Source organism: Copidosoma floridanum, unplaced genomic scaffold (assembly GCF_036245765.1).
Source record: "Copidosoma floridanum isolate Cflo_tuat_1 unplaced genomic scaffold, Cflo_Japanese_pri ptg000001l, whole genome shotgun sequence".
Lineage (NCBI taxonomy): Eukaryota > Metazoa > Arthropoda > Insecta > Hymenoptera > Encyrtidae > Copidosoma > Copidosoma floridanum.
This window is the reverse complement of record NW_028321878.1, coordinates 14,679,752-14,701,995: the sequence shown is the minus strand read 5'-3', so window position 1 is coordinate 14,701,995 and position 22,244 is coordinate 14,679,752. Positions and strand designations below refer to the sequence as shown.

General features: G+C 34.7%; 1 protein-coding gene across 1 annotated transcript in view; it reads right to left on the bottom strand.

Annotated features, from left to right (window-relative positions):
- LOC106642870 (orexin/Hypocretin receptor type 1) overlaps positions 1 to 20,554 on the bottom strand; it is a 124,447-nt gene extending 103,893 nt beyond the window's left edge. Inside the window, exon 1 of the mRNA XM_014357775.3 lies at positions 20,196 to 20,554. The gene's annotated coding sequence lies outside the window, so the exon portion shown is untranslated. The remainder of the gene's footprint in view (positions 1 to 20,195) is intronic.
- Between the last annotated feature and the right edge of the window lie 1,690 nt (positions 20,555 to 22,244).

Genomic DNA, 22,244 nt, shown 5'->3' with positions numbered 1-22,244 from the left:
CGTTTCGAACAAACACTCTATGCTCCAGAACGTAAACTTCCTCAAATTAATTTGTTACACGAGCTCAAAATGACATAGTTTTCCCTTTCTGGTTCCTCTATACAATCAGATTTACACAACCAACTTCTGTGCCATTTGCGAAACAGCTACGAAAACCCGTAAACTGTTGGGAGAATCAGCCATACCTAACAATAAAAGCAGCCCCTTCAAATGGTATATCCTATACAATATACGCTCGAGGTAGCCAACTCGTGCATTTAATACGGGTAGTTGCGGAGAAATGGCCGTTTTAGTTGACAGGGATGCTGTAGACTGTGTACAGTATTCAGGTCGAGAGAAGGAGCACAGGGGAGTTTTAGAGCGAGCTAATTGCGGGAAAATGCCTCGAGTCTCGCGTGATAAACTTTGAATGAACCTAATATCGTTGCTCACAGGATTTGTTTTATTTGGTTCGTTATTCATTTTTTTAATTAATTTTTTTATTTTTGTATTCATTTATTTTACTTTTTCTTTTACTGCGCATACATTTTTTTTTTTTTTTTTTTTTCGTAGTAGTTATATGTTTAAAGCGTGTGTGAAACAGAAATTTATGTGATTGAAACGTTTTTGGGCGTTTGATTTGGGGTATCTTGTATTGAAATGAAAATGTTCGTATGAATATTTATAGGAGAGGAAGCGATTGAAAATATTGCACATAACTTTTTTGCCGTTAAGCGATTCTGTGTTTGGTATATAATATGTATTGTCCATTGCAGTAAGGATTTTATAGAAAAAATAAAAAAGTAAAACACAAGCACTCCAGAAAACGATTTGGAAGCTGAAAATCAACAAGAATAGTTTTGACCTTAATGTGAAACGCAGACCATAAATAATCACCTTTTTATATTATTAGTGACAGAAATTTTCTCTGTAACAATTATACCAGCTATTTTGAATTAAAAATGCAATACTCTATTTATTAAATCTATGATGTAACATTTTTACGCAATAAATTTTAGGGTCCCATTCGCACATAACATTTTTGAAGAAAAGAAATTTAAAGCACATATACATGTTAATCTGGTAGAGTTAAAATAGCGTGTAAAGTTACGTGGACAAATCATCAAAGTCTATAGTTGCAAAAATTACTAATAAGATCATAAAAAATTACTTTTTTAATTTTTTGTTACAACTTGCTAATATTCCCTAACACAGTGTCGTTCGTATGAGATTTACAGAGACTAATCCTCATATAGATACGAAAGACGCAATTCTAAAAAACTACGCTGTTAAGATAGTAAAATAGTCCTTTATTAATTTTTTCGATACTTTCAAATGCTTGATTTATCTTTGAGATCAAGGCTCTGAATCAATATTTACAAAGGTGCAATAAGCAGATCGATTAAAGATCGTTTGTCTCAATACTTTAATAAAAACCTTAAAGTGGCTACATCACTAAGTAGATTAGATGTTTGTTACATCAGAGTTCAAAATCAAAGTTGGAAAAAATCGTGTTTTCTTGTAAGTATAAACAAAATCTTTACATATACATAACTTACACATAATGAGAAAGTTGTTCTGTTCATTTATGTTAAAATGACAGATAATTATGTTTATTATTATTTGTTATTGAGTAACCAACATTTAACCGTATAAAACGACAACAACGTTGAAGAGGTTACTTTAATATCGCCGCAATTTGCACGCAAAATCTCTCAAAGGACAAGGCAATACAAGCTTCTTAGACTCGTTTTAATATTTCCTTGGCTTTGTAAGGTTTTGCCCTACAGGGATGAGCGCGCTAATAGCTTCAATACCACGTGGCACTACAATCGTTATTACTTTTTGCTTTTTCCTCTTATAACTGCGTCAACTCTTCACAACAGAGTTTTTACAAGCTATTACATTATTTTTGTTATTTCAGAGATTATGTTTTTTTAGCATAATACGCGTTTCAACTTGAGCTTATCATTACTCTTTTTATTTGGTTTAAAAACAATATAAGCTCAATAGTTTTTTTAATCAGCGAGTTCAGCAAGTAAATTTTCACGCAAACAAAGGATTCTCAGCAACGCAACATTATTCTGCTTTTCTTGCTCCATCCATTTACTCATGCTGTATTTTTTATTTTAAATTCTTTTTCATTTCGAGGACAAGAGTCCTTTCTGACAATAGAATCCACGACGGCTTCTTCGAGCGCGACGCCATGCTTTTTCCTTTGCCCGAGCAACTTTGTAATTAGAAATAAGAAAATTTTTAAAATGAAGATAAGAAAAGATAAAAATAAATCGATTTAATCAACTTTTTGTTGAAAAAAAAAGAAAAAAGATGTACATCTACCAAGACACGCTGAAAGTTAATAACTCAAAAGGATTTCCGAGGAGGATTACCAAAAGAAAAGTGAAGATAAATAGACAGAAAAAAAATGATACCTAAGTAAGCACTTACGTTGCAAAAAAGAGAGAGAGAGCGAGCCTGGAGACACAGGGGGTCGCGCTTTGGAGTCTCTGGACTCGGTCTCGCGAGGGACATCTCTAGCTTCGCACGATCCTTGACTGTGTGGGTGTTAGGGGAGAACGAAGTTAGTTTGTACGTTTTTGATAAAAATTTTCAGGACTGCAAGTAGGGTTTTGCAAATAGGGTATTAAGGTTATGCACACCATTTTTTGATTATGTAATATTTGTTATAATATTTATTGATGACATAATATTTATTTTTTAGATTTTTTTTGTTTGTTTGAAGTGGAAAAGGTTTGGTAATACATTTGTTTAGTTTTTGTTAACTTTACGTCAAATTTTTCGTGAAACATGTGCCCTCAATGCCATATGTAATTTACTTATGTGTGAGAGTACACGTTAAAATCGTGCAGTTGAAATTTCTGTTTTTTTATAAAATGCATTAAGTATAGTAGTCTTGATAAACTTTTTCAGATAAATCGAATCGATGATTCATAAACTATTTCACCTATATTATTCTAAACTAACTAATCTTTTTTCTTCAACGATTGACATACAAAGGCTGTAGAGAGTAAAAAATTGCTGTCACAGATTTTATTCACTTGTGAGCGTGTAAAATCTGTGACAGCCAAGTTTTTTTACTCCACAGCTTTCCTACATTGGGTTTTTTCCATTCAAAAGTATCCAGTTTAGTGAATGTGGTTAACCACTTGATAGACCATAGCTTTGATTGTGTTTAAAATTCTTATCCGTGCCACCACGATGTATTTTATAAAAAAAAAAAAAACAGAAATTTTAACTACACACTTTAAACGTACAACACACTTGGATTTACAAAGTAATTTGTTAAAATTGTGATAAAACAAATATTGTTGTAAGTTTTAACACTACCTGCACCTAATTAATTGATCTCATTTGACAATGCTATTGCACATGATGATGTACACATTTTGGCTGCCTCCCTTCCCCCCTCGGTGTAATCTAGCGTGACCTTCTGTCATATTTATACCTGCACCGGTCGTATTCCGATAACACGACGCGAAAAACGCCCACTTAACTGGTGCGTCAAATATTTCGACATTTATCGTGTACCCTATTATACACATCTACCCGTATACAACACAAAGTAAAAAAAAACAAAATATATCGGAGATGAGCACTGCTACCAGAGCACGTGGGTGATGATACGTATAATATGCGCGTTTATCATTGTAAATGGCACGATGTTGGCCCGAGGAATATTTAATATAGGTGCAAATGTGCACCACGGGAGCGCACGGGGTGTGGGTGTAGCGCATGGCTCGTTCATATACCCATACGTATGTGTATGTACTGCTGCTGGGCCTAATATTAACTTTTATCGCAACTCCTCCCACCCTCCCTCCGAGTGGGTCGCACAAATAGTCGACTTACGACAGTTACGACCACTGATGACCCCTTATTTCTCTGCGGGGCTCTTTTTCTACAGTATCCGTTATATATGCATGCCAAGGAGCTTTTTTTCTGATATGCATTGAGATTCTTTGAAGGTATCGGTTCATAGTTCACGTTGCGTCAACTTTTTTTCAACGAAAATTACATTTCAAACACATGTGTCAAGTTGTTGGTATAATGTGGTATAAATGATAGACAAGCGCAAGTACGCAAACGTCGATCGATATGTGCCTCGGCGAAGAAGAATATAAAAGCCCGAGGGATGCAAGCTCGGGTATAACTAGTTTACGTTGGTAACAAGTTTAAAGTGGAGTTTTTCATCGCCATTTTGCAGAACAACATTTTTTTTTAAATATTATTTTTAGACTATATCGAAGAGGAGTGTGCTCTACTGGCAAAGTAAATCTTAATTTCTGGATGCACTTCCGTGCAGTGAGTCCACGATCTGTTTTGAAAGCTGTATTTATTTGTTTCTCCCTTCGATACACAGCCACATATTGGAGAATCCTGTCAAAGATCGAGATTGAAACCTTTGGATTCATTTACTTTTTTTTTTTTTTTTACTTTTTCGTTTTAACAAAAAGTATTACTTTTTAAGGATGTTGTGTCTTCGTCGAAAAAACTTAATTTTTGAGAAACGAAAAATGCAGAAACATCAATGATTATCATTTTAATTTAGAAAAAATTTAGAGTCCTCGACGTATTTTAGACAAGGCCAATTTACTAATGAGTTCCAAAGAAGAAATTTGTTTTTAGTTACATTACTTCACACATTAGACCAGACTTTTTACCCTCATGCGTTTTATTACAAACAAAATGTAATTCCCATTTGACATACAACTTTCATTTACCCTACATTTTTTTCTATAAAAATTAAAAAAATAATTTAAATCGTATAAATATGTCATCAAAGTTGTTCAGCAAATTTATTTCTCATGTTTGCCTGAAAAAAATAAAATCAAAATTATTGTATTCCAAAGTTAAATTAAAAAAATAAAATAAAAACTTTTTCTGCAAAAAAACTTACAAAATAAAAATTGAAAAAGATATAGTACCTGAAAATTATCATATTTTAAAAATTACAAAAAACACCATACATATGTGATGTTGTGAAGGATATATTATACGTGAATATTTTATAATTACGTATGAAAAAAATGAGCCCAGAAACATAAAAAATGATTTAAAACTTTTAAAGATACAGCGTTTTGAAAAAAGTATCGAACATACATATATAACCTCAAACAACGTACAAACGATTACACGTTAAATTAGCTCAACATTTAACCTTGTATACATAATACCAAAACCAAGTATTCCTGAAAGTTTCAAGAAAAAATATGTATTTTTACTCGAGTTGTAGGAAAAAAGGAAAATGACTATTTGACTCATCATAACTGAAGATTTTTCTCCCCTGAAAATGGTCAAAAATAATCAGAAGATAAAAAAGAAAGGTACAACAATCGAGAGCGTGTTTGAAAAAATAAAATGAACCTGACAGTTCGAGAGAGCACGACAATTGTGGAAGTTATTTACCGAGCAAACTTCCGAGAGAGTCGATTCGACGAGTGTCACTTGACTCGACGACGGATAATCTCATTTTTTATTCTTCCCTTACGTTTCCGTGCATCTCGCACACACGCGCTTGGTCACCTATTTTCAACGACAAATACCCATCAGTCTCTCGTCCCCGAAATTATTGCCATACTTCCGTCGTTGGTTCAATTGAATAAGGAGGCTTTGAACATTTGGGAGATCGAGTACAGGGCCATCGGATCGCCAGTGGATTTGGCTACTCTTGTGGATTGGGGGATGGGTTGATTGATCAGATAACGGATCGGCTGTTTCGTCGATTCGACGTGGGATGGTCAAGTGCAGGAATAAGGAAATCAGCACAAGGAGACAAACGATTGATGGAAGCAACGAATTAACTTTTTTATGTGGCCATGTAGGGAGTTAACGATCGGGGAGTTCTCACGAGTGCTGTACCGTTTGTTGCGTGGTTTAACGGTTTGTGGGTGTATCGTTCGCCAGATAAGTCGGAAGGGAACTAGGATTCATACATATTTACGTACGCCAAGTTATCGAACTAGGATTTTCCTTGTTTTCGATCGTTAGCATGTAGTGGAATGGCACGAGAAAAGTTTTGACCGAAGGTCGAGTGATAAAAGTCGCGCTGGAAATATGGACACGAGCCTCGAGTGTATACAAGTCATTTCACGAACATTTTGTTATTTCACGCCCTAGTCCTTCAAAGTAACTCACATCCCAAGGGCTTGGCTATATCAAACAGATTTTCATTAACAACGTTTGCCAAGTTATAGTTTGTTGAATAAATTAAACTTATAAAACAAAATTTCTATGATAATAATAATAATAATAATAATAATAATAATAATAATAATCAATAAAAAAATGTTTAAAAGTGGTTTAAAAAAAATATTGTTTAACATCAAAATGACTTTAGGCGATTCTACATTAGGCCTTTATAACATATGTAATGACTTTCAACTGTCTGTCAACTTATTTCGATTACTTAAGTCGAATGGCCTCAATTTTTCGAGTTACCAAATTTGTTTGGAGTCCAATAAACTGTGTTATGTTATGTGATTCATTTGTACCATACAATTTTTATTTTAGTTTCTGAAAAAGAGTTCTTTTCACTTTCATATAAGAAATCACTTTGTTCAATATTATAATTTTTTTATTGATACTACACAAAGATACCGTAACAATTTTAATGAAATCTTCATTGTTAATCAAAATGTAAAAAAAAAAAAAAAAAAAGAAAGTAAGTACGCAGTGCATTATGTTGAAAAAAAAAAAAAAATCTTTTGTAACGAAGCGAAGAAAAGAGAATTTGCCAGAGCGAGTTCTATAGCTAAATATGAATATCCCCATTTATACTAATACACTTTAAGTTTTAGATCCGAAAACATATGTGAAGAAAACCATATTGCTATCGGTGTTGAACGCGTTTTTTTTTTTTTTTTTAATTTGCGTGGCCATTGGACGTCAAGATCTCACATGGTAATTACAAGACAGAAAGATAGAAAAAACGCGTGGAATAAAAGAGCAGAAAAAAAATACGAGTTGCCCGTAAAAAGGTACGATTCGTAAAAATAAAAACTACGTTCTTAAAGGGACAGGAGAATTTCCGACGGAGGGAAAGCTAAAAGTGTAAAATTTCAACTTATGAATCGATGTCGGACACGCGGTCGTTAAATTTACGTATAAAATCCACGTGAAAGTATTCTGGGGGTATAAATTCTACGAACGAACCCCGACCAAGACCATAAATCATGAAAGTATGAATCTTGTACTGTATTTTACTTCGGAGTGCAATCCATTACATCCACACCCATGCATTTCCACCAAACAACCACAACGACGACAAGGACAGTCTTTATCGATTTACCCGCTAAGAGTACGTACACACATCCCGCAAATACACTTATCCAAACAATTACCTTACATACATATACGGAACTCAATTTTGCTGTGCAGTGATTAATGCACCAGCATAATATATATGTATATGTAATATCCCACGCGTCGAGTCTTCGCTAACTTTCACTGTATTATACTTCTTACCCCTCATCCATTATAATGCACACACCTGCACTCTTGCATTATTTCTTCCTTTAAACTAACTAAGGTTACGTTATACAATTAATCGGTGCTTTCTTTTTTCCCTATAAGATTGATTGGAGTTACGTAACGAGAAGTCTCCTAAATCTAGTTTTGATTGGCTTGGACAGATCACGTGTCAACTTGAATATGTCCAAACTACGACAGTTACGCGGCTAGCACTGCTCACTATGATTTACGAAAAGGTACAGTCACCTCTGTGAGATATACATGTGTATATTTCTAAGTTCACTTTGTTTTGTAAAACATCTCACATAAACAGCATAGCTTGGATCTCTAAATTATCTCATAAGATATGAGGAAAAAATGACAAAAAATATCTCGTCTTCGTCCACAAGTTTTTGATGAAATTTTTTTTTAAAGCACATCCTTGAAACCAAGCTTATTTTACTCGCAATGTCGTGTACTATACGAAAAAAATCATAAACACAGGTTTCATTGAAGGTGACACCCTTTATCCGTGATTTACATGTTAAAATTGTATCTATATTCGCTATGTGCAAGTCGATAGTGGGGGTATTGGCGCTGGCTGTCACTTTAAACACGCATTCTTATAGAAAAGTCCTGGAATTTTGCCAACGGCTGACACATGAACTACTTTTATTCCCTAAGATTTAACATGCAAAGTCCCGAAAAATGGGGGCGCCATAACACTTGTACACAACGAATGTATATGATATGTATTGATGTAATTACAACACGTCAATCGCGAAAAAAGGGTGTTGCCTGTGTTGGATATTTTTTGTGGATTTTTTCACATACGTTGAATCGAATGTATAAGCTTTTGGCCCATAGATTGTAAAATTTCACGGGTATATTTTTTAACAGGTAAAAAATTCAAAGTTTGAATACAAATGATTGAAACAGGCTTGGCCTTTCAAAATTTTATCCATACACCAAGATAGTACACTATCTATCTTTAATGACACAGCTCTTTCAATAAAACCGTTATAAAACGACTATTGATATTGTACTACATACTCTTGTGATAGCTGAGCCGCTTATTGAAAATTAAAACAAAGTGAGCGGCACAGAGTACCTTATGAAATCAACATTGTTTATCTTGGCAAGAGTCAATCGTTAAAAAAATCGTGTAAATAACGTAAAAATGTGATAAAAAGAACACTTATCATTAACTGAAATTTTGCTTGACTGCCAGATGAAAAAATTATAATGGCTCTACAAGGTATACTTACAAGCCAGTTAAGTTTGTGACGAGGGCGCACGCTCAGGGAGAGAGAGAGATGCTGGCGTGTGTAGCGATCTATAAATAGCGACGAAAAAATTGTGAGCTGCCCAACGGCATTACACCCACTCGCGAAAAAAGGAAGTTCAACAGACAAAAATTAAAAATAGACAAAAAACAGGAGATTGGTTCCTCTGTTATCAGGGCGCTGAGGGAAGTAAAAAAAAAGGCCGATAGCGTGCGTCAATTCCGGGAGCATACACCACGAGCCCGTTGAACGATTTCTAGTTCGTGCCTTACACTACATTCCGTCTCGCATGTCATGCGCGCACCCGCAATTTATCATGCCATCCCGGTTAAAATGAAACGATACGATGGAGAGAAAAACCGAAACCTTCTTTTTTTTTTTTTTTTTTTGCTCTTTGTCATTGTGACGCGGGACGGGACGGAGAGAGAATTAACGAGTGTCGTATCGTCTCTTTGGGCTACATTATCAGGTGTATCCTGTGCACGCATCAGTGTGTAGTGACAAATTAGTGGCGTTACAATAATATATTCCGGGGGGGGAGTGGTGATTAGGGACGTTTATTTTTCTCTCGAATCATCGCGTTCACAGAAGCTCAATATGGGTCATCAAACATCCGTAGTAGATTTTGTTTTGGGGCGAAAGTAAAATTGAAAATATGGTCGGTGAAATTTCACGACAGTATGAAAAAAAAAGTGCGAATAGCGTGAAGCGTTCTCCTCTCGCGTCATTAATTTCTTACCTAACGCGCGTCCCCTTCGAAGACACCTTTTATCTCAAATCTCGGCCATTAACCGTACCACAATCGTCTCTTCACTCAATAAAAGTCACCAGACCAACAAAAGCACGCCGCAAACATCTCATAGTCGTTAAAAACGCTCAGCAAGCTGTGAACGCCGTTACAGTTTTCATTTAATTTTTTTCCATCTTCGAAAACGCTGTACGTGTAGAAAAGATTTAGATTATAATCGATAAGACAGTGGTTGGTCGATGTCCTAGCGTAATGATAGTAATTGATGAGTCGACAGTTTCTCCGCTTTCATCTCTTGTCCTCTCCCATTTTCCTATCCGTCTTGTCCCGGAATCCCCTCATTCTTCGCTGCATCGAGGAGAGAAAAGTTTCTCATCACGAATACGATGAGCGGTTTTTTTTTTTTTTTTTTTTTTTTTTTTTTTTATAAGGTAGAAAAACGAGGTCTGAAGATGATGAAAATGGGATTGTCGGACGCTTGACGGATAAAAATTTCGATCATTAAATTATACGTCAGAAAAGCGGAAGGAAAAATCTAATTGACCCTTTACGTTATTGAACGTGACTTTTTTAGCGCCTCTCCAGATCAGCGGCATCACCTCTGGTTTGAACTGCTTTATCGCGGGAAACATAAATATTGTTGGAACACACTGTTTTAGGACGGGATGATTTGTGACCTTTTTCTATACTGAAGCTCGAGTGCCCTGATTGTTGACGTTTTGTTTTCGTTTTTACTCACAGGTGGCGCTATTTATATCGTCACGTCAATGATGGAGAAAGTGAGGTACGATGGTGTGCGTGTATTTTTAGGCGATGGGTGCGTGCGGCGTCACGAGTGATTAATTGTTGATGAGACCGCACGCGAGTGCGGCGGAAAGATTGTTTTTGAAAATTAATGGGTGTTTGTTTTATGGACCAATGACAAAACTGCTAGTAATATTTTACGAATGTTCGAGATCTGTGTAAAAAAACGTGAAAATTGATCCGTGAGTTTTTGCTTTTCCATTTGTCGGTGCCATTTTCACTCGCCCTATCAAACTGCACAGAGAGACAGCTTTCGTGCTAATTGATATTGGTTATCGTGATGTGAGACATTAGGAAAAATATTTTTGCTTGAAACCAGTGTGCAACCAAAATGACGTTTTTTTAATGATAGGAACACGTTTCTACTTTATATACTCAAATGCTCTTGCGTAAGTTTCTAATGATTTTAACACTTGTAGATGAGTATAACGATCATCCACGAAAAGTTTTAATTAAAAACTTCACTATAAAAATACGAAATTGACAACAAGGACAAGGTATGACTTGAACGAGTACACGTCTGTAAGTACTTTCTGCAGTCAATACTCTTTAACTTCGTTTACCAACGGTACAATAAGAACGGCTGTGGGGCTATGTTAATCATAGAGATAATATATACGTAGAATAACTCTGCTCCTCTTGCCGTCACTTTACTCAACCAATTAGCGAAGAGAAAAGAGAGAGATGCAATACCACTCCCGTTTTCTGTCTTACTCTACGGACCGGACGAGAGTATAGGACTGGCTTGCCTACTCTATGAATATCATCTTTATGGTGTGTTAATTAAGTTGATTATTTTTATCTACTTGTTGGGCCTTACTCCCCACAGAACGTTTTGCGTATGAAATGGATAATTATTTTATCATACGTGCAACTATTAGATAATAAATTATTCCAAGTTTATCTTATCATGTTCCTGTGTCTTTATCTTACTATTTTTTATGAATAAGTACTTTTTAATTTCATACGATTTTGTTAAATGAATGTTGAATTTCAGTCTCTTGGTACGTGATTAGATTTTCAACAAGTAATCAGACTAATGCCTTGTGACGGCCCAAATAGCCCAGAAGTGTATGTGCCTGCATTATGGAGTTAAAAACAACTTCAGCTCTCATCTATCTCCGTTTATAAGCCTATTTGTCACTGCTTTTCAGTCTCTCAGTAGCAGTCACTACGCATTAACTTTCATGTCCTTTATATTTTATGTTTATTACTGTCTTTATCTATAATACGTCTTTGATTTTTGTTCTCAATGAGATCGCTCTAATATCTCTAAGGCTGTGTCTCTCTTTTTAAATTTCTGTATTTACGGCTCTATCTTTCTACTGCTAATTTTATACTTTTTAAACGTATTTTTTGTGTCTGTGTCTCTAAATCTTTAACCACATTTTTGGCTGTGGTTTTTGTATTTGCATACCTATTTACGTGATTATACCTATAAATTCCTGTCTTAAATTTTTACATCCAATTTTACTTATTTCTACATCTTATCTATTTTTCGATGTTTGCAACACTGTTTTAACATGGTTAATAAGTATTTTCCGGCCTCTGATTTTAACATGTTTGAAGTGCTGGTTTTGGTAATTGTGTCTTACGTAAAGTTTCTGTATACTGTATATCTGTCCATTTGTGAAATATTTTTTATATTATTGAATAACAATCATTATTAGCCTATCTCCAAATAACTATATTTTTTCTTCATTTCTTTGTGTTATAACCATAAGTATATCTATTTTATAATTTATTTTTATTTCTTTATGAATGAGTCTTTTGCATTTTTTAAACACATTTTATTTTGCATTCCTGTATTTATTTTATCATTTGACCTTAAATATAGTTTACTTTTAGCTTTTTTTTCATTCTCATGCATTATAAAGTCCTTCCCATGTCATTGTCTTTTTTTCTTAACTTTCTGCCTATCACTGCGACTCTGAGTTAGTATCTTCTTTGCATAACAATTTCTGTTTATAGCCTACTTTTTTGTAAATCCCTTTTTCTTTTCTTTTCTTTAACTTAAAGTTTATATCTTTATCTTTTTGCTTTTGCGGGGATGTCTGCATTTTAATGTTTCCATGCTTCAATGTCTAAACCTTAATGTATTTGCACATTTTATTGTTCTTGTGTCTCTGTCCGTGTCTATCTCTTTGCATCGAATTATAGTCTCTTTGTATAATTCTTACAGAGCACATATCTTCACTTACATGTTTTGAAAATCTGTTTTTTGTTTAATTGAGTAAGACTTACTTTTTTTTTACGTAGGTAAATTAATTTGTCTAAAACATTTTTTTTTCTTTTTTCTCTATAAACCAGTCTTTATGTGTACACTTTGACTTCTACGTCTTTGTGAACATCTTTTAATATCTGTGATAAATTTGTATTTTCGTTCCAGTTACGGTTTGATCTTTTAAGTCTCTTAGTCTAAGTTTGCTGCCCAGTCTTCTCTAATCTCATAACAAGTGTATCTCTGTTTGCCTGTGTCTCTAACTTGTATTTATTTCCTACATAATTACTTTTTCTTTCTTCTGAGTCCAAGAATGCTTTTTATGGTAATTTATAAAATGCATACGGGGGATTCTCCCGTATCTGGCTCAGATAGCCTTCGGGGCTTGTGTACTCGTAAACAAATGAAAGCGAATAAGGTAAGCGTGGTAATAAATGCTGAAAGTTATAAGCTTTCTTGTACATACAGCCTTGGACCGACGTATTGACTCCCCCACAAAGAAAATTTCGACAATAGGGTCAAAGTGTCAGTTCCAAGCCGTGTCCTAAACAGAATTTCATCACAGTTACCAATTAAAGCATTTTTGCTAAATTTGCTAAATTTTTTCAATCACTATTGTTTATGCACTAAAAAGTTAAAAAAAATATTTTTTGATCGTACACACAATTGATAAAAAGTGGGGTCACCAAGCCATTTTTCTATTAGACGAAGCGAAATCAGTAATCGACCGAGGCAATTAATTCGAATGAAATTTCTTGGGCCATTTTGTTTAAAATGTGCTACACTATAATAAAGTACAGATTAGTAGACGAAAATGTGGTCAGAAATCATTCAAACAGACTGTTTTAAAACAAATTACAAAAAGTAACTAATTCGCTGTAAAAATAGTTTTTTTATATTTTCCACATGAAAACCTACGAAATGTTCTTGCACACTTTTCTCCAAAGTCGATAAGTAGATTTTGAGAAAAAAATTCTTGAAATCCAAAAAACGTTAAATTCACGATGTTTATGGTATTATTTGACAGCATTATAAAATAAGTTTTTTGATGTACGAAAAAATTTTCTGTATTACTTGAAGCTATAACAATACAATATACTGTTAATATAGTTTGTCATTTTGATCGACTTAATAATATTATCTAGTAGTATACACATATTGTATACGTTATTAGGTACATTGTTCTGGTATGCCATTCTGTTGTGCAGCAGTGACACGCGTGCTAAACATATTTATGAATTAAAAAACTGACACTTTGCAGAGAAATGACATTATTTAAGTTAACAATACGTAAATAAATTATTTACTCATCTAAAAACGTTTTTTATAATGCCGCTTTAGACCCTTGGAAATCGCGAATTTCGCATTTTTTGAAATTCAAGAAATTTTTTTCTCGAGATCTATTGAATTTAGAGACAAATGTGCAAGAACGTGCGCCTAGAAAGCTGTAACTGTTATAGAGTATATCATATATATTAAACAAGCTGGCACAAAAAAATTAATGCCAAGTAATTTTCCTTTTTTATCGTTGATTCTGCCCCATCTATACTTATACTGAAATACAATTATCACTAGTAAAAGTCTGTACGTGTATCAATCACGCATGCAATGAAAAATTATTTTCTAATTTTTTATTAAGTAAATATCAACGTATTTTTAAATTTTTCCATAACATTTTTTTAAATTAACTATTTAGTTATCATTTAAGTCTACAATAAACTGAAATGAGCAGCGCATAACGTATTTAAAATTTCTGACCTACATAAAGCGTTCATTATGTCCCTAAAAATGTAGAGACAGACAAGTAAGGTAAGACGAGCCGTCGTCAGACGTGCGGAGGTATTGATGTGATCTGACCTGCACTCTTAACCAAAAGTAGGAAAATGTACGCTCAAAAGTAGAAATTATATAAAACAAAAGTCGAAAACCGTTAAATCCTACTTTTTAACAGTACATGATCTGTAAAAATTTAAAATCCATCATTTTTAAATTTCAAAAACTAAATAAGAAAAAAAATTTAGGACAAAAAAACAATTACGATTGTCTTTTATAAAAATCAATTCTGTTTATCTCACAGATTTTCGGACACATAATGCGGTCATTTTAATTATATTTTCTTTCAAAATGTGACTACAAGCTGCTTACAAAAATTGTACACAATTGAGCCTCTGTGTTAACATGACAAAGCAAACCGAAACGATCCTAAAAACTACGTACCTATAAGTATACATCGACAAACAAACGGAAGTCCGTACGATTGAAGGCACAATTGTTTAACCACGCGATTTATTACAAACGATTAAATAAGCGATTCTATTTCCTTGTCGTACCGATGTCGGGCAACAGTTATCGTTATGGCAATAAATGTAAAAAATGTGACCCAAGTTTTTTTTTTTTTTTTTTTTGTCCAAAACAAAATCCCACCATCTGTAAAAGCTATCGGGAGATAAACGCGAGTGTGTATGCGCGCGGAAGAAATCCCCCGGATCAAACATCCCTCTTTCGATACACGCTATTCTATATACATGTATGTACACGCTATAAATTATCTCATCGGGTTTTCTGGGGAATCGAGCTCGAGATAGCGCGTGCACGTATTATGGCAACAATAGCAGGATAAGCCGAAGCACATTGTAAAGTGTATTTACCTACTCACACAAAATTAAAACACGCGCCCACGTATACGCTTGTAGTAATATATACCCCAGGTCTTTCTTCGGGGTATATCTAACCGGCTCTCATATGTGGGTGCTTGTGTTCTATATCTCAAGAAATACATCGCACACGTCATACACATTTGTGTGTAAGTATACAGCGTTGACGGTGGGAAAACGTCGTATGGTCTATAGAAAAAAGAGAGTATGAAGTTTTAGTTTCTGTTTGGTGACCTTTCGTGGGAAGTTTCGCGCGTAGGTATATTTATGTATACATGTACTGATTATTAATGGTTTTTCTTTTTTTTTACGGGCATGGACGTATTCATCATTAATCATTTCGTTTTTTTTTTTTTTTTTTTTTTTTTCATTATAATACGGACTGCATCAATTGGAAGCTTATTTATGTAGTGGAGCGTTAATTCATTTTTCTTGAAAGTATTTATCGTTTATTGGGTCCATGACGTTATTATTATTATTAACAACTCAATGTGATTTGAAAAATTATTTTCCTGAATATTTCCGTAAACTACTGACCATCACGAGAACTATAAATCCAAGTGTATTTCTCAGCATCCTATTATTTCAGCGAAATAACACGCAGCCTCTGCAAAAGCGAGCTTTCGCAAGCTCTCGCAGGTATAATGTATTCCCAAGCAAACTTGAACTGAATATTCCGGTGCGTTTTATAGTGCACGAGCTTACACAGGCAGCAATAATCTTTTAAGACTTTTCCGCGCACGCATACGTATGTACATACACGTGTGACCTCACAAGTTGCGCGCTATCACTGGGAATTGAATGGCTATAAAAAAAAATGTTGGAAATGACCTGCTGCGTGTCTCGGCATAGCCGGGGAAATCTTTCGCGCGTGAAAATCATTGTTCGTAAAATTTTCGATGGCAAAATGCCTGCGTGTTTTATTTTTACGCGGAGTGTATAGGTGTGCGAACTCGTAAGGAATATTTGACGGGAAATGTATTTTCTTTTGTGATTTGGTCATGAAAAGTTTCAATGTTTTATTTATAAACTGATGTTTTAATTCAGCATAAGCCGCTTTACACATTTTTTCTTTCCGAATCTATTCTTTTATATACTATTCTGCTGTTCAGGGAAAAAAAGAGTGTAAGTGCAATGCTATTTCAATGGCTCTTGCGCTTTTTTTCCCGCGAACAGTTGTAGTACTCATACACAATGTAAATTGAATTCAAACAATGTAAAAATCCACAACTGTAAAAATACTAAGTCCACATTGCATTCACAAGTGTATATTTTTTATTCCATTCGATACGAAATACACGTTGTACACGGAGAAAAAAATCATGGTGATTTTTATTGTTACAGCATCGGTAGAGCTGAAACAGAAAAGTTTTTACGCATATAGTTTTACAATAATTTTTTCATCACAATAAAATACAATCGCTAGAATATTTAAAAGCGGTACTTTGGTAATTTTTCCTCTAATTGATGTAAAAGATGACGTCAAAAGTCGATAACGTATCTATAATGCAAATACTTAAAATTGGTGGGATAAATAAAATACTTAAAAAACCTTAAATATTGGTGGGATCACACAATTATCGGTATATTGACTTATTATCGATTTTGCACTTTATACCTGTCTTCAATCAAAAGAAAAATCAACTAAGCTGTATTTCACTATAACTCAAAAATTTAACGTAAAGCTGTGGCATAATCTACAGAGTTAAACATTCTAAGGACCCAACTCTAGCAGTGAAAACTCCTCTACATTTTTTCTCCGTACAATGTAACGTCGTAGGAATGCTTGTCTTAAAAAAAGCATCATCATCAATCGGCCGGTTCTATTGATTCCATCCACGTCCCCCTTTCGACGCCAGGACGAGTGGCGTAATTTGTTGTTGGCACGTGTAAGCAAACACCGTCTGCGGTTTAATTTTTTTTTTTTTTTCCGTACATCAGCTTTTCACAAATTAGCACCAGTCGCGGCTGAATCTAATAGAAGTGATCGAGATAAAGAAGTCTGAAGAAAATCCCGTTCGAGATTTCACGTCTCCTTCGTTCGTATGGACCGACTGTCCAAACTCTGGCGATTTTCATTAAACTTCCCCTTATGGCTCGTTTCTCTCATTTTATTCGATCTAGAAGGGAAATAAATCTAATGCATGGGCACAAGACACTGATTTTTACAAGGTTTTCGTTAATGGGGTGGTTGTAAAATTTACGTGCAGGGCGAGGGTGGTGAGATGTTGCTGATCGAGAGGAACGTCGACACCCCACGAATGAGTTTGTGGTAAAAGGGGAGGCAGTTGTAATGCGTATTGTACATGTATTTGTATATACAAAAAAGGGGGGAGAGAAGAATTGGGATCGATCGTCTTTTGTGATTTGGTACTCAATGTTCACGAGCTCTTTCACAGTATTTTTTTGAGATTGTATACTTTGCTCAATTTAACGTAGTCCACTTCGTTCACGCTTACGACCTTTTTTTTTCAAGGGGACATAATGCCTATACAGAGGAAGAAAAAATCATAACTAAACATTAAATAACCAATTCGTCTACGAAAAAAATTTTTATCATATGAGGTGAGTCCAAGTATTTTTTATTACGTCTCGAGTCGACTTTAATACTACATTGCATGTGAAGATTAACTCAAGTCATTTTGATGTGATCGAGATCAGATTAGAAGGATATAGAGATATCGTTCAAAGGAGATCTGTGAAAAAAATTTTGTTTTATTCCTGACATTGCAAATTAACTTTTTACATGAATGTGTCAAAAGAGATTAACCTTCTTTTGTATGTTTTCTGTCGGTAGGTTAATACTCTCTTTGGATTCTAAAAATTACTCGTAACGATAAAAAATTGACGTTATGCAACAAAGTGGCGAACAGAAAAATCATAGATCTAAAAAAACATAACTTATTTTTTACTGAAAGTTTTCTCTGTAATGCAAAAAATGCTTGAAAGTAGTGAAATTGTGATGTTACCTATCACAAAAATAAATCAACATTTTATGCCAAACTGATACATACAAAAGTTGTAGATCTTAAAAAAACGCACTTTTTAAGATTATACATTAGAATTTAACAGTAGAACTCTAGTACTGAAAACAAAAAAAAAGTTATTTTTCCGCCCTCGAGTGGTTTTGGGAGGCTGGTACTTCCTGGGGCGAAAAAGCAGTTTTCCGGAACTCGTTCGAAAAGTCTCCTTTACGAACCTCGTTACGTCCCTCGCCTTCGGCTCGGGCCGCAAACCTCTCGGTTCGCAAACAGAGACTTTTCAAACTCGTAGGAAAACTACTATTTCGTTAGATAAAAACTGTTTTAACAACGTCTAACATGAAACCTTTTGCGTTTTACATGTATCTCTACAATGCTATTTCAACGCTTTCAATGATTTACATATTTTAAATTAAAAAATTGTTCGATAGCAGCTACCGTTGTAAGCTGGTATTCCATAGAAATATTTTTAACAAAAATGTAGTTAGTTTCGAAAAAAAAGAATCATTTTTATGCATAAAATTTTATATGTCATAGCAAAACTTTTCGCTCGGGTGATACTGTATACATCAGTCGTGACTTACACATTATACCAAAGAGTAGTTTTTTTTTTTCAAATAAGCTTGGTCACTTATTTTGCACTGCACTAGGTGTGTATTTATTTTGCAAAGTTCAATAATAGTGCGTTGGGAGACATAGTTTTTGTATCGCTCGGGGATAAATTGGGTGAATGTAATACGTACACGAACGAGTCCGCTTCATTTAGCTTTGTCTGCAGAAAAACATGGCCCCATCCGTTATTGCTTCTTTCGCTCAATGAAACTCACATTTTCGAAGTTTCAATGATCATTCGGGATTAAGTTCTGATTAAAAGAAAAAAATACCTGCAATTATTTCACGTGATTTTTCGGTCTGTTTGATTCTCATTAATTTAGAAATACCTGTTAGAAATTCAACTTTGAAACTTTATAAATTTTTTTAATTTATTTTTTTAAAGTTTCACAATTAAAGTAAAATATCATTTTTGTCTTTGAAAATTACAGTTAAATTATTTTTTATGATTTATTGTTGTTTTTCAAGCTGTTGGAGGTAAAGGTCGCCAAATATTAATTCACCTCATGTATTTATAAAATGAAATTAATTTCAAGTCATGCCCAGCAGTCAATTTTTACTCCATTCTCTCTCTCTCTCTCTCTCCCTCTTTGATCGGAAACAATCTGTTCCTCAAACCAAAATATTTGATAAAGCTTTTGCGCCTCTTTAAGTTCAATATTGATTCAATAGAATAACTTAAACTCACTTTTAATCATTTATCAAAGTCATTACGAATAACTGGACAATTTGTACATGATGACCTACAATATTTAAAAATTAAAATTTTTCAACTCTTCAATCGTAAAGTCTCTTGAAACTTTCCATACAGTTCTTTTACCTTAATTTCTATAATTACTGTTGTGATTGACAGTATTTTTTTGGCAAAGTAACAAAACAAAATCATCCATCGAATAACCTTGGCACGCCACCTTCGTAAATCCCCGTATTTCGATAACACGAAAACAGTTCAACTCTAAGCTTCCCATCAATATGTGGAATGGCCGTAACAAAATTAACACCGAATATTTCTTTCATCGCACGTATGTACACCAATAGGAGCTTTTCGCGCACGTGAAGCCAATTGATATTATTGTCAATGCTCAAATGATCTCAGACCACAGAGATGTGCCACTGGAATTTTTAATTTCATTCTTGAAATTGCATAACATAAATACATATGCACGTATACTCATAACAAATGAGTACCGGAGCTCTTGTTTCACGTTTCGTCGCTCGACAAACCAAAGCCAACTCGTTATGGGATGCATGAAAAACGCGATAGCGCACACCCGAGCCACGCGCAACTTCAAAGAAGGAAAAAAAAAAAAAAAAAAAAAAGTTGAACCGTAGAGAAAAGATATTTTCCATTCCATTTGGGATATTTGATCGCAAAGGGGGGACATTTTCCAAGAGCTCGCATTTCGCTGCGGTTTTTTCCGTAAAATATAAATCGTTCACCTTGACATTTTTACTTCTTCTTCAGCTACACTTCGGTGACCCTTGCTTGTTTTTTCCCGCACCTCTGCGGGCCCGCGTGCACAATCCAAGCGGACACGTCTTCCTTTTCTCGATCGCTGATATGCACCTTTTTGGACCGAAGCTGCCGCGCGTCTCTTTTTCGGCACTCGCGCGTCCAACAGTTTGTATTTCACGCGTGACCTTTTTTTACCATTCACTCTTTTCGCGTTTTTTGCATGGAAAACATACTCGTATATATCCACCTTTGTTCCCCGAGTGTTTGTTACAACAACATCGAATGATCACGACCCGAAACCTTTGCGTGTTTGTTTTCTGCACACTTGTTTTTTTTTTTTTTTTTTTTTGGTTCAACCCAAGTCTTGGCAATGCAGTAAAATCCAAGTGCTCGGTAAGTGATTCACTTTTGACAATTACCAGCCTCACGTGACGTTCCCAACGTAAATTTCCAGAGAAAAGTCTCGAAAAATTCAGCGCCACTTCTATTTAAAACTCAGCAAAAAGCTTCAAAAACGAGTCGCACTTTTTTTTCAACAACCGATCGAGACAACGGGAAATTTTCTAAAACTCCCCTCTGAAACGGGCGAAGAAAAGCTTACACCTGGAGGACCTTTTTTCGCGTGCGATCTCTCGTCGACACGACAAAAACGTTAACAATCATACAAACTTTTACAGTTTAGTACACGGTGACCCTAAAACCTCATCACTGAGCCTTTAAAAAGTTACCACGGTGGGAGAACGCGTGGAAAAGCACCTCAAAAAAAAAAAAAAAAGAAAACAATTTAGCGGCGATTTCGCGCGCGCTCAATGGGTATAAGTATGCGAAGTGAGCGCGTCGGCGGGCTTGGCACGACTAAAACGCCGACACGTTGGTCTACCGGAGGAGAGAGAATCCATGCCGAGGATATGTACGAGCTATACGTGTATACTTACGCGGCAGCGGTGTAGCAGCACGCAATCATCTGCGCGGACGCGCGTATTTTCGTCGAGAGCTGGACCAGTGGATATAGCACCGCGTTGTAGACCAAGACGGGGAACAAAAAAAATTTTACTTGGGTTGATTACAAATGTTATTTAACACAATTCGGTGGTTGAATCAAAATAAGTATTTTGTAATAATAACAACTTGAGTATCGTGCTAAATTGAGGGCTGTATCTATAGTATTGATGAATTTGGTTTTGTTTGTTTTGGACCATTCAATTTTTTTTTTTTTTTTTTTTTTTTTTTTTTTCTTTTTTTTCTGGTGTAGCATACTCAAGTTCAAGTGTATCTTTGAGCTTTACTAATTCGTTGAGCGTGACAGTGCTTCTTTACCCTGAAACCTCAAGAAAATCGATTTCGACCGTTCGGGGAAAAGACATGTACAATACAACATTTGTAGGGGATAAAGCGTTATCTTGAATTTGTTTTTTTCTTTCCAAAATCAGCTCCGATATTTTCCTCGAGATTATGAAAAATTGGGTGAAGACATAAATATTCTTTGAACCTTCATTATTCTCACTGCATATGAAAAATATCACAGACAACCATTAATTTCAATGTCCAACACGAGGATTTTCGAGCTGCCAAAAAATGTTTTGGGATCGTGCTTGCTTTCTTATGAAATGAGATTAAGTTTTTTTTCGTAGAAAATTTGGGATGGCGTTTTGTTTTTCTGAGCCATCAATGTATTTATTCACGCGGTAAAAAGGGCTTTACTAGCGTGGTTTTTTCTTCCGTTGTGATGGATTCTGTGACTATCAGATAATTAAAGTCTTGCTTACAAAAAAAACATTGTTTCTTGGTGTCATAAATGTGTATGTATGTGTGTCCGCCCAAAACATCCCTGAATTCTCTCAACCATTTTAGTTTGAGCCTTAATATTTTTGTTCATCACTTCCTCGTCAAGTCACTTTCTTTGGTTTCAAATAATTTTTTTTCCATTTTTTTTATTGACTTTATCTATTGAGTTGAAAAAAAAATTGGCTTTTGTCTTGAAAATTATAAATTGGTTGAGTGATTTCATTAAAATTTACCAAAAAATTTTTTAA